At 44.2% G+C, this 8,404-nt stretch overlaps 1 long non-coding RNA gene across 1 annotated transcript; it reads right to left on the reverse strand.

Annotated features, from left to right (window-relative positions):
- Positions 1-71: 71 nt before the first annotated feature.
- Positions 72-5,010, reverse strand: LOC111958257 (uncharacterized). The gene is made up of 4 exons (XR_002876506.2): positions 4,934-5,010; positions 4,351-4,487; positions 539-666; positions 72-432 (listed from the first exon to the last, which is right to left on the reverse strand). It is a non-coding gene; the product is annotated as an uncharacterized lncRNA (long non-coding RNA).
- Positions 5,011-8,404: the final 3,394 nt, after the last annotated feature.

Below are 8,404 nucleotides of genomic sequence, written 5' to 3' on the forward strand. Positions count from 1 at the left end.
TTTAATATCTGGACACATGACACAGTTCTATTATCAATGGCAGTTAGGATAGGTAATATTCTGACCACATGAACACAGTTCTATTATCAATGGCAGTTAGGATAGGTAATATCTGACACACAAACACAGTTCTATTATCAATGGCAGTTAGGATAGGTAATATCTGACACACAAACACAGTTCTATTATCAATGGCAGTTAGGATAGGTAATAATCTGACACAAACACAGTTCTATTATCAATGGCAGTTAGGATAGGTAATATCTGACACACAAACACAGTTCTATTATCAATGGCAGTTAGGATAGGTAATAGCTGACACTAAATATACTATTTTGAAGTTTGAACAGGTCAAATAAAACCTACTCAATGGTCTCCCCATCAAACAACAGAGGCAGGAGTCTTGGCAAAAGCATCTACAGTCCTTTCCATCTGTAGAAATAGGCAGAGTTGAGGCAGAGTTCATCAGTGACACATGAAATTAAAAGGGTGTTGCTAATTCTGGACATTTCTGCTGTACTGTATTATTATTAATCACCTTCAGCCCCACATTGTGGATGTGTTAAGTGCCTCTCCATTTAGAGACGTAAGTATCAAGCTTGTTTCTCGGTCTGGACTCAATCACATCACCTTGTAAGTCTCCAAGTGCTGGCTCCATAGATGAATCTGAACACATACACACAGTTACTGTTCTATTACCAATGTCAGTTAGGATAGGAGATATATTTTGATTTATTTTATTTTTATTTCTCCTTTATTTAACCAGGTAGGCTAGTTGAGAACAAGTTCTCATTTACAACTGCGACCTGGCCAAGAATAAAGCAAAGCAGTACGACACATACAACAACACAGAGTTACACATGGAATAAACAAACATACAGTAGAAAAAGTCTGTGTACAGTGTGTGCAAATGAGGTAAGATAAAGGAGGTAAGGCAATAAATAGGCCACGGTGGCAAAGTAATTACAATATACCAATTAAACACTGGAGTGATTGATGTGCAGAAAATGAATGTGCAAGTAGAGATACTGGGGTGCAAAGGAGCAAGATAAATAAATAAATACAGTATGGGGATGAGGTAATTGGATGGACTATTTGCTTCTACACTTGCCTTGCTTGCTGTTTGGGGTTTTAGGCTGGGTTTCTGTACAGCACTTTGAGATATCAGCTGATGTAAGAAGGGCGATATAAATACATTTGATTTGATTTGATGCTAATGCAGTACGCCACAGGATGTTTTTGTGCTGGTCAAGGGCAGTCAGGTCTGGAGTGAACCAAGGGCTATATCTGTTCCTGGTTCTACATTTTTTGAATGGAGCATGGTTATTTAAGATGGTGAGGAAGGCACTTTTAAAGAATAACCAGGCATCCTCTACTGACGGGATGAGGTCAATATCATTCCAGGATACTCCGGCCAGGTTGTTTAGAAAGGCCTGCTCGCTGAAGTGTTATAGAGAGTGTTTGACAGTGATGAGGGGTGGTTGTTTGACCGCGGACCCATTACACACGCAGGCAATGAGGCAGTGATCGCTGAGATCCTAGTTAAAAACAGCAGAGGTGTATTTGGAGGGCAGGTTGGTTAGGATGATATCTATGAGGGTGCCCGTGTTTACGGATTAGGGGTTGTACCTGGTCGGTTCATTGATAATTTGTGTGAGATTGAGGGCATCACGCTTAGATTGTAGGATGGCCGGGGTGTTAAGCATGTCCCAGTTAAGGTCACCTAGAAGCACGAGCTCTGAAGATAGATGGGGGGCCCTTGTGCTGATCAAGGGCAGTCAGGTCTGGAGTGAACCAAGAGCTATATCTGTTCCTGGTTCTAAAAAATAAAAAATTTGATCTATTCAGCTAACAGTCCAATATGCTCTAGACAGCTAGCGGGCCGCGGCTAGAGGGCTAGCAGATGGGCATTCAGGGAACGTCGCGACGGAAGGGCCTATTGGGGGAAAAAAACCTTGGGCAGATTACGTCGGTAGTCCAGTTGTGATGGGTAAGCAGGGCTTCATGTAGTAAAAGGGGCCCAGGCCGATTGGCAAAATAGGAATAGTGGCCCGAGAAATTGGCCGATGGACCTATTAGCTAACAGTTCGATATGCTCTAGACAGCTAGCGGGCCACGGCAAGCAGGCTAGCAGATGGGCATTCAGGGGACGTCGCGACGTAGGAGCCAGTTGAGTAACCCCCTCGAGCAGATTACGTCGGTAGTCCAGTCGTGAAGGATTGGCGGGGTTCCGTACCCCGTACCGGCAGTAAAAGGGGTCCAGGCCAGTTGGCAAAATAGGTGTTGTAGCCCAGGAGTGGCTGATGGACCTCTTCAGCTAGCCGGAAGATGGGTCTAGCATGGGCTAGCTCCAGGCTAATTCGTGCTTGCTTCGGGACAGAGACGTTAGCCAGGAGTAGTCACTCAGATTGCAGCTAGCTAGCTGCGATGATCCAGGTGAGAAGGTTCAGAGCTTGCGGAAGGAATCCGGGGATATGGAGAGAAAATAGGTCCAGTATGCTCTGGTTTGAATCGCGTTGTATAAACTGGTGAGAGCTTTCCGAGCTAAAGGCAGCTGATGACCATTAGCAGTGGTAAGCTGACTACTAGCTAGTAGCTAGTTAGCTAGCTAGCTTCTGTTGGGGGATTCCGGTTCAGCAGTAAAGAAAAATACTTAAGAAAAAAGCAGATCCACACCACATTGGGTGAGGCGGGTTGCAGGAGAGTATTTTGAAGTTGAGGTTTAGAGAAATATTTTAAAAAGATATATACATGGGACACGACAAGACGAAGGACAAAGACGGCTGACTGCTACGCCATCTTGGATTGGTTAAACAAACATTTACTATGTTGAAGTTTGAAGAAGTCAGACTAAACATACATAATTCTGGTCTCTCCATCGAGGGTCGTTGGTGAGCAGGCAAGAGGTGAGGCTGGAGGTGTTCTTTGCCATAGCCCCATTGATGGGCATAGTAGCATAGATCAGCTTCAGGCCAATCACCAAAGATACTGGTCGGTCAAACATACACACACATGCATCACTAATTACATCATAAATGGTGGTTATGATCTCCGCATTCACTTTTCTATTTCACTTCAGATATCACAAAATGTGAAGTGAAATAGAATGGTGAACACAGCGATCAGGCTGGTTCCACCAGGCTAGGTTATGCTCTGGACATTATATGCGTCTAAGTAGAAAATAAGCAACAAATAATGTCAGTTTACACAATTGAGTTATCAAGTGTATCAAAGTAATACAGTAGGTTACCTTCCTTATTTGTACAAAAGATGAGCCTGTGAAAGCTGTTGCAGCTGACAGATGAGGGTTGCTAGCCGGATACTTGTCAACATGTGGCTGACTGTTCCAATCATAGGAATGCTCAAAGCGAGGGTATGTCTGCATGAAATGCTTGATCTGTGGTAGGAGGCTTCGTATGGAGGGTGTGACGCAATTGCGGAACCTCCGGAGGCATGCAGAGGCAAGATAATCCATCCACTTGACAGGTGTGGCATATCAGAAGCTGATTAAACAGCATGATCATTACACAGGTGCACCTTGTGCTGGGGACAATAAAAGGCCACTTTAAAATGTGGTTTTGTCACATGACACAATGTCACAGATGTCTCAAGTTTTGAGGGAGCGTGCAATTGGCATACTGAATGCAGGAATGTCTACTGGAGCTGTTCCCAGAGAATTGAATGTTAATTTCTTTACCATAAGCTGCCTCCAATGTCATTTAAGAGAATTTTGGCAGTACGTCCCACACAGGAGGTTGGTGGCACCTTAACTGGGGAGAACAGCCTTGTGGTAATGGCTGGAGCAGAATCAGTGGAATGGTATCAAATACATCAGACACATAATTTCCAGGTGTTTGCTCAGTTCCGACCTTTATTATGAGCCGTTCTCCCCTCAACAGCCTCCACTGACGCCCAACAGGTCGCACAACTGCAGACCATGTGTAACCACGCCAGCCCAGGACCTCCACATCCAGCTTCTTCACCTGCGGGATTGTCCGGGGGGAGGTGGGTGTGTGCTAAGGAGTATTTCTGTCTGTAATAAAGACCTTTTCTATGGAAAAACTCATTCTGATTGGCTATGCCAAGTGGGTTGGCATATGCTCTCCCAGGCCCACCCATGGCTGCATCCCTGCCCAGTCATGTGAAATCCATAGATTAGGGCCTAATGAAATTATTTCAATTGACGAAATGTAACAAATAAAATCTTTGAAAATGTTGCATGTTGCGTTTATTTGTGTTCAGTATAGTTTATCAAGCAGGGTATTTTGGAGTACAACTTTTCAAATAACACACATTACCTGTCGTTGTTGATTAAGCTGTCTGTGTCAAAAGAGAAGTAACTCAACTCACTATCAGACGCCTCATGATGGTGTGTCCTTTTCATAGGAGTCGAGGGAGAGTCTGGCAACAACAGAGGAGGTTACTTGTGAGATCTTATCAAAAGAGAACCATTGCGCTCTCCCTGCAGCTTGGCTGGTACGTAAAACCTGCGAATTCAGACAAACAAAAAGGTGTAATGAGTTCGTACTCAAAATGATTAAGCCACATCCCCGATTGGCAGATGAGTGGCAACCCCGATTAGAAGCACCTGCTGTTGTTCTTTACAAATGCTGTTTTGAATGAAAAGGAATTTGTATCTACACACTGAAGAAGGCTGTAAAGCGAAAACGTCTGTGTACGCTATCCCTGAAACAGTGAAAATACTTGTGAGGTCTTGCCTGACAAGCTGTGAAAATAATCAAATCAAATCAAATGTATTTATATAGCCCTTCTTACATCAGCTGATATCTCAAAGTGCTGTACAGAAACCCAGCCTAAAACCCCAAACAGCAAGCAATGCAGGTGTAGAAGCACCTGCAAGTAACCAGTGAATGATTTTTGGAGGTCGCTAAACCATTTGCAATCACATTGCTGCACATCTTATGATACCCACCTTTGCTACTTCTGGTAGGTCCCGGCATCCGTTCATGACCAGGGGATCCGTCTGGCACCCAACTGCGCACTTTGTCTAACAGAAAAACAGGGTCAACGATTGTCATCATCCCTCAATTATAAACATAGCTCGAGAAATAGCGTAATCTCGATTGGAGCTAATTTTATGCTTTACAGATGTAGACTGACTGGCTCCAGATTGGATTCAAATAATATCAAATATATTTATTCATAACATGCTTCGTAAACAACAGGTGTTAACTAACAGGAAATGCTTACTTACGGGCCCCTTCCCAACAATGCAGAGAGAAAGAAAATAGAGAAGTAATAGAAAAGTAATGACAGAAGTAATAATAAATACATAATGAGTAACGATAACTTGGCTATATACACAGGGTACCAGTACCGAGTCAATGTGCAGGGGTATGAGGATTAGAGTCAGGCCAGTGACGCCGTTACACTATTCAACCAACTGTGACATGTTTTACTATGGCCCACTGTTGTTGTCAGACATGTGCTAGCTAATACCTCCATAGCTGCATCCAATATTTATTTGTGACTGTTTTGTCTAAAATACACTAACGTATAGTGGCATTGGCGTTGTAGCGACAAGACAGTAACTACTAACAATTGGATACCACGAAATTGGGGAGAAAAGGGGGTCATTTGTATTTTTTTTTATAAATAAATTGCTAGCTTAAATACGATGGTCCCCTCAATCTCAGTTAGCTGGTTAAAGTTATACTGCATCTAAAGGCAATCTAGCGACATCACAATCTTGACAAAAGGTTTTTCAACAAATTATTTGCCTTTTGAAATGTTATCGTGTTTCCAAGCCAAATCCGAGTTGCATTGAGGTAGGCTAACGTTAGTTGATGATAGTGAAAATGATTATCAAAATATGCATAACCAGACACATAACCAGCAGTCTACGGACAAGTTTTTTCATCTTGAATCTCTCGATGCACTCACAAAAATAGTCATGGCCTCTAAACCTTCCAGCTGCCTTGTGGCGCTGGAGGGCACCAGGCTCCCCAGCATTACGCACACCTGCCACCATCATTACGCACACCTGCCTTTCCCTGTCACGTGCATCAGTGTATTATTGGACTCACCTGGACTCAATCACCTGTTTATTACCTCCCCTATATTTGTCAGTTCCCCCTCTCTGTTATTTCTTTCCCCGGTTGGCTCGGAAGGCGCCCATCCCATGTCAGGCCTCAGCCGGATCGTCAGGTTTTTACGCCCAGCCGACTCGTCAGGCTGCTACGCCTCCGCCGGTTCATCGGGCTCACACGCCTGAGCGGGATCGACAGGCCTTCATGCCTCAGCCGGCTCGCCAGGCTCTCCCGCCTCTGCCGGTTCGTCGGCTCTCACGCCTGCCGGTTSGTCGGGGTTTCATGCCCAGCCAGCTTGTCCAGCCCCYGGGGGKGGGGGGGGGGGGGGGGTGGTACTGTCATGCCTGCTCCCGCTCTCCCCAGCATTACGCACTCCTGCCACCATCATCACGCATACCTTCCTTTCCCCGTCACGCCCATCAGTGTATTATTGGACTCATCTGGACTCAATCACCTGTTAATTACCTCCCCTATATTTGTCACTTCCCCATCTCTGTTCCCCGCTGCTGCGTTGATGTCAGTGTTTTCCCCGTGTGCTGACACTGTGCCTGTCTTGTTTCATGTCTGTTCCTTATTAAATGTTGACTCCCCATACCTGCTTCTCATCTCCGGCGATGGTCCTTACAAAATGGCTCCCTATCATCCGGATGTGTACCAAACTCACTAAAAGTGGCAGTAATAAAGCCTCTCCTGAAAAACCCAAACTTTAACCCGGGAACATTTTTGAAACTATTTTTAATATTCCATTCCTCTCAAAAATGTTTGAAAAAGCTGTTGCGCAGCAATTCACAGCATTCCTAAATACAAATCAAGTATACAAAATGCTTCAGTCTGGTTTTAGACCCCATCATAGTACTGAGACTGCACTCGTGAAGGTGGTAATTTACCTCTTAAAGGTGTCAGACCAAGGCTTTACAACATCTGTCCTCGTGCTCTTAGACCTTAGTGCCGCTTTTGACAACATCGATCACCACATTCTTTTGGAAAGATTGGAAACCCTGATTGGTCTATAGAGACAAGTTCTTGCCTGGTTGAGATCTTATCTGTAGGAAAGATATCAGTTTGTCTCTGTGGATGGGTTGTCCTCTGACAAATCATTTGTACGTTTCGGTGTTTCTCAAGGTTCCGTTTTAGACCACTATTGTTTTCACTATATATTCTACCTCTTTGTGATGTCATTCAGAAACAAAATATCAACTTTCACTACTATGCGGACGTCACACAGCTTTACATTTCGATGAAACATGGTGAAGTCCCAAAATTGTCTACCCTGGAAGCCTGTGTTTCAGACAGAAGTAGATGGCGGAAAATGTTTTACTTTTAAACTCGGACAAAACAGAGATGCTAGTTCTCGATCCCAAGAAACAAAGAGATCTTCTGTTTGATCTGACAATTAATATTGATGGTTGTACAGTCATCGCGAATAAAACTGTGAAGGACATCGGTGTTCCTCCGGAACCTGATCTCTCTTTTGACGAACATATCAAGAATATTTCAAGGGCAGCTTTTTTCCATGGGTATCTTTCTGAACAAGACGGGTCAAAGGCTTAGACAAATCGGCATGAACTGATGGGAGTAATTACATACTCCCAAGAACCTGAGCACCTCATGAAGGTTTTTAGGTGTTTTGATGTTGCGGACTGCCTGGATTCTGCTAAATTGTGACAGGATGCCGTCAGCACCCACTAGAAGTCCAGCATCGTTTACTTTGGTCCTGCACCACTGTCCTTTCATGATTGCCAATTCAGCCCCGGCTGCAACGACTTAGGTGAGAATGTGATCCATCTCGTTGAGGTGGTGGGACCATGTCTCACTCCTTATGAGAACATCGTCAACATAGATTATCATCCCCCAAGGCATTACCTTGTGCAGGACGAATTGAATTCTGCCGGGGAGTTTGCATACCCAAATGGGCAGCGATTGGATGTGAAGAGCTTGTTAGAGAAAGAAACAGCCAACATGTGTTGGTCACGATGATCGACTTTCATAGTCCAGAAACCATTCGCCACATCTACGGTGGAGAAGTACTTTGCATTTGCCACCTTTGACAACTCTTGGTCGAGCTGTGTCATTGGCCAACATGACAACGGAACCAGCTTATTGAGTTGCCTATAGTCAATGTTAAGACCCCATTTTCTTGTATGTTTCAAAACAGGCCACACGGGAACGCTGTATGTACTGTTACATTCCCTGATTATCTGTTTCACTAATAAGGAGTCGATAATCTCCTGTAACTCCGCGTATGTTGCAAGTGGAATTTTATGTTGTTTCTCAAACGTAGGAGTTGCTCCTGGTGGCGTAGGAATATGCACCACATGAATACACGTAATCCCGCAATCCAGCGAGTCTGTCAA

This window comes from Salvelinus sp. IW2-2015, linkage group LG33 (assembly GCF_002910315.2).
Source record: "Salvelinus sp. IW2-2015 linkage group LG33, ASM291031v2, whole genome shotgun sequence".
NCBI lineage: Eukaryota > Metazoa > Chordata > Actinopteri > Salmoniformes > Salmonidae > Salvelinus > Salvelinus sp. IW2-2015.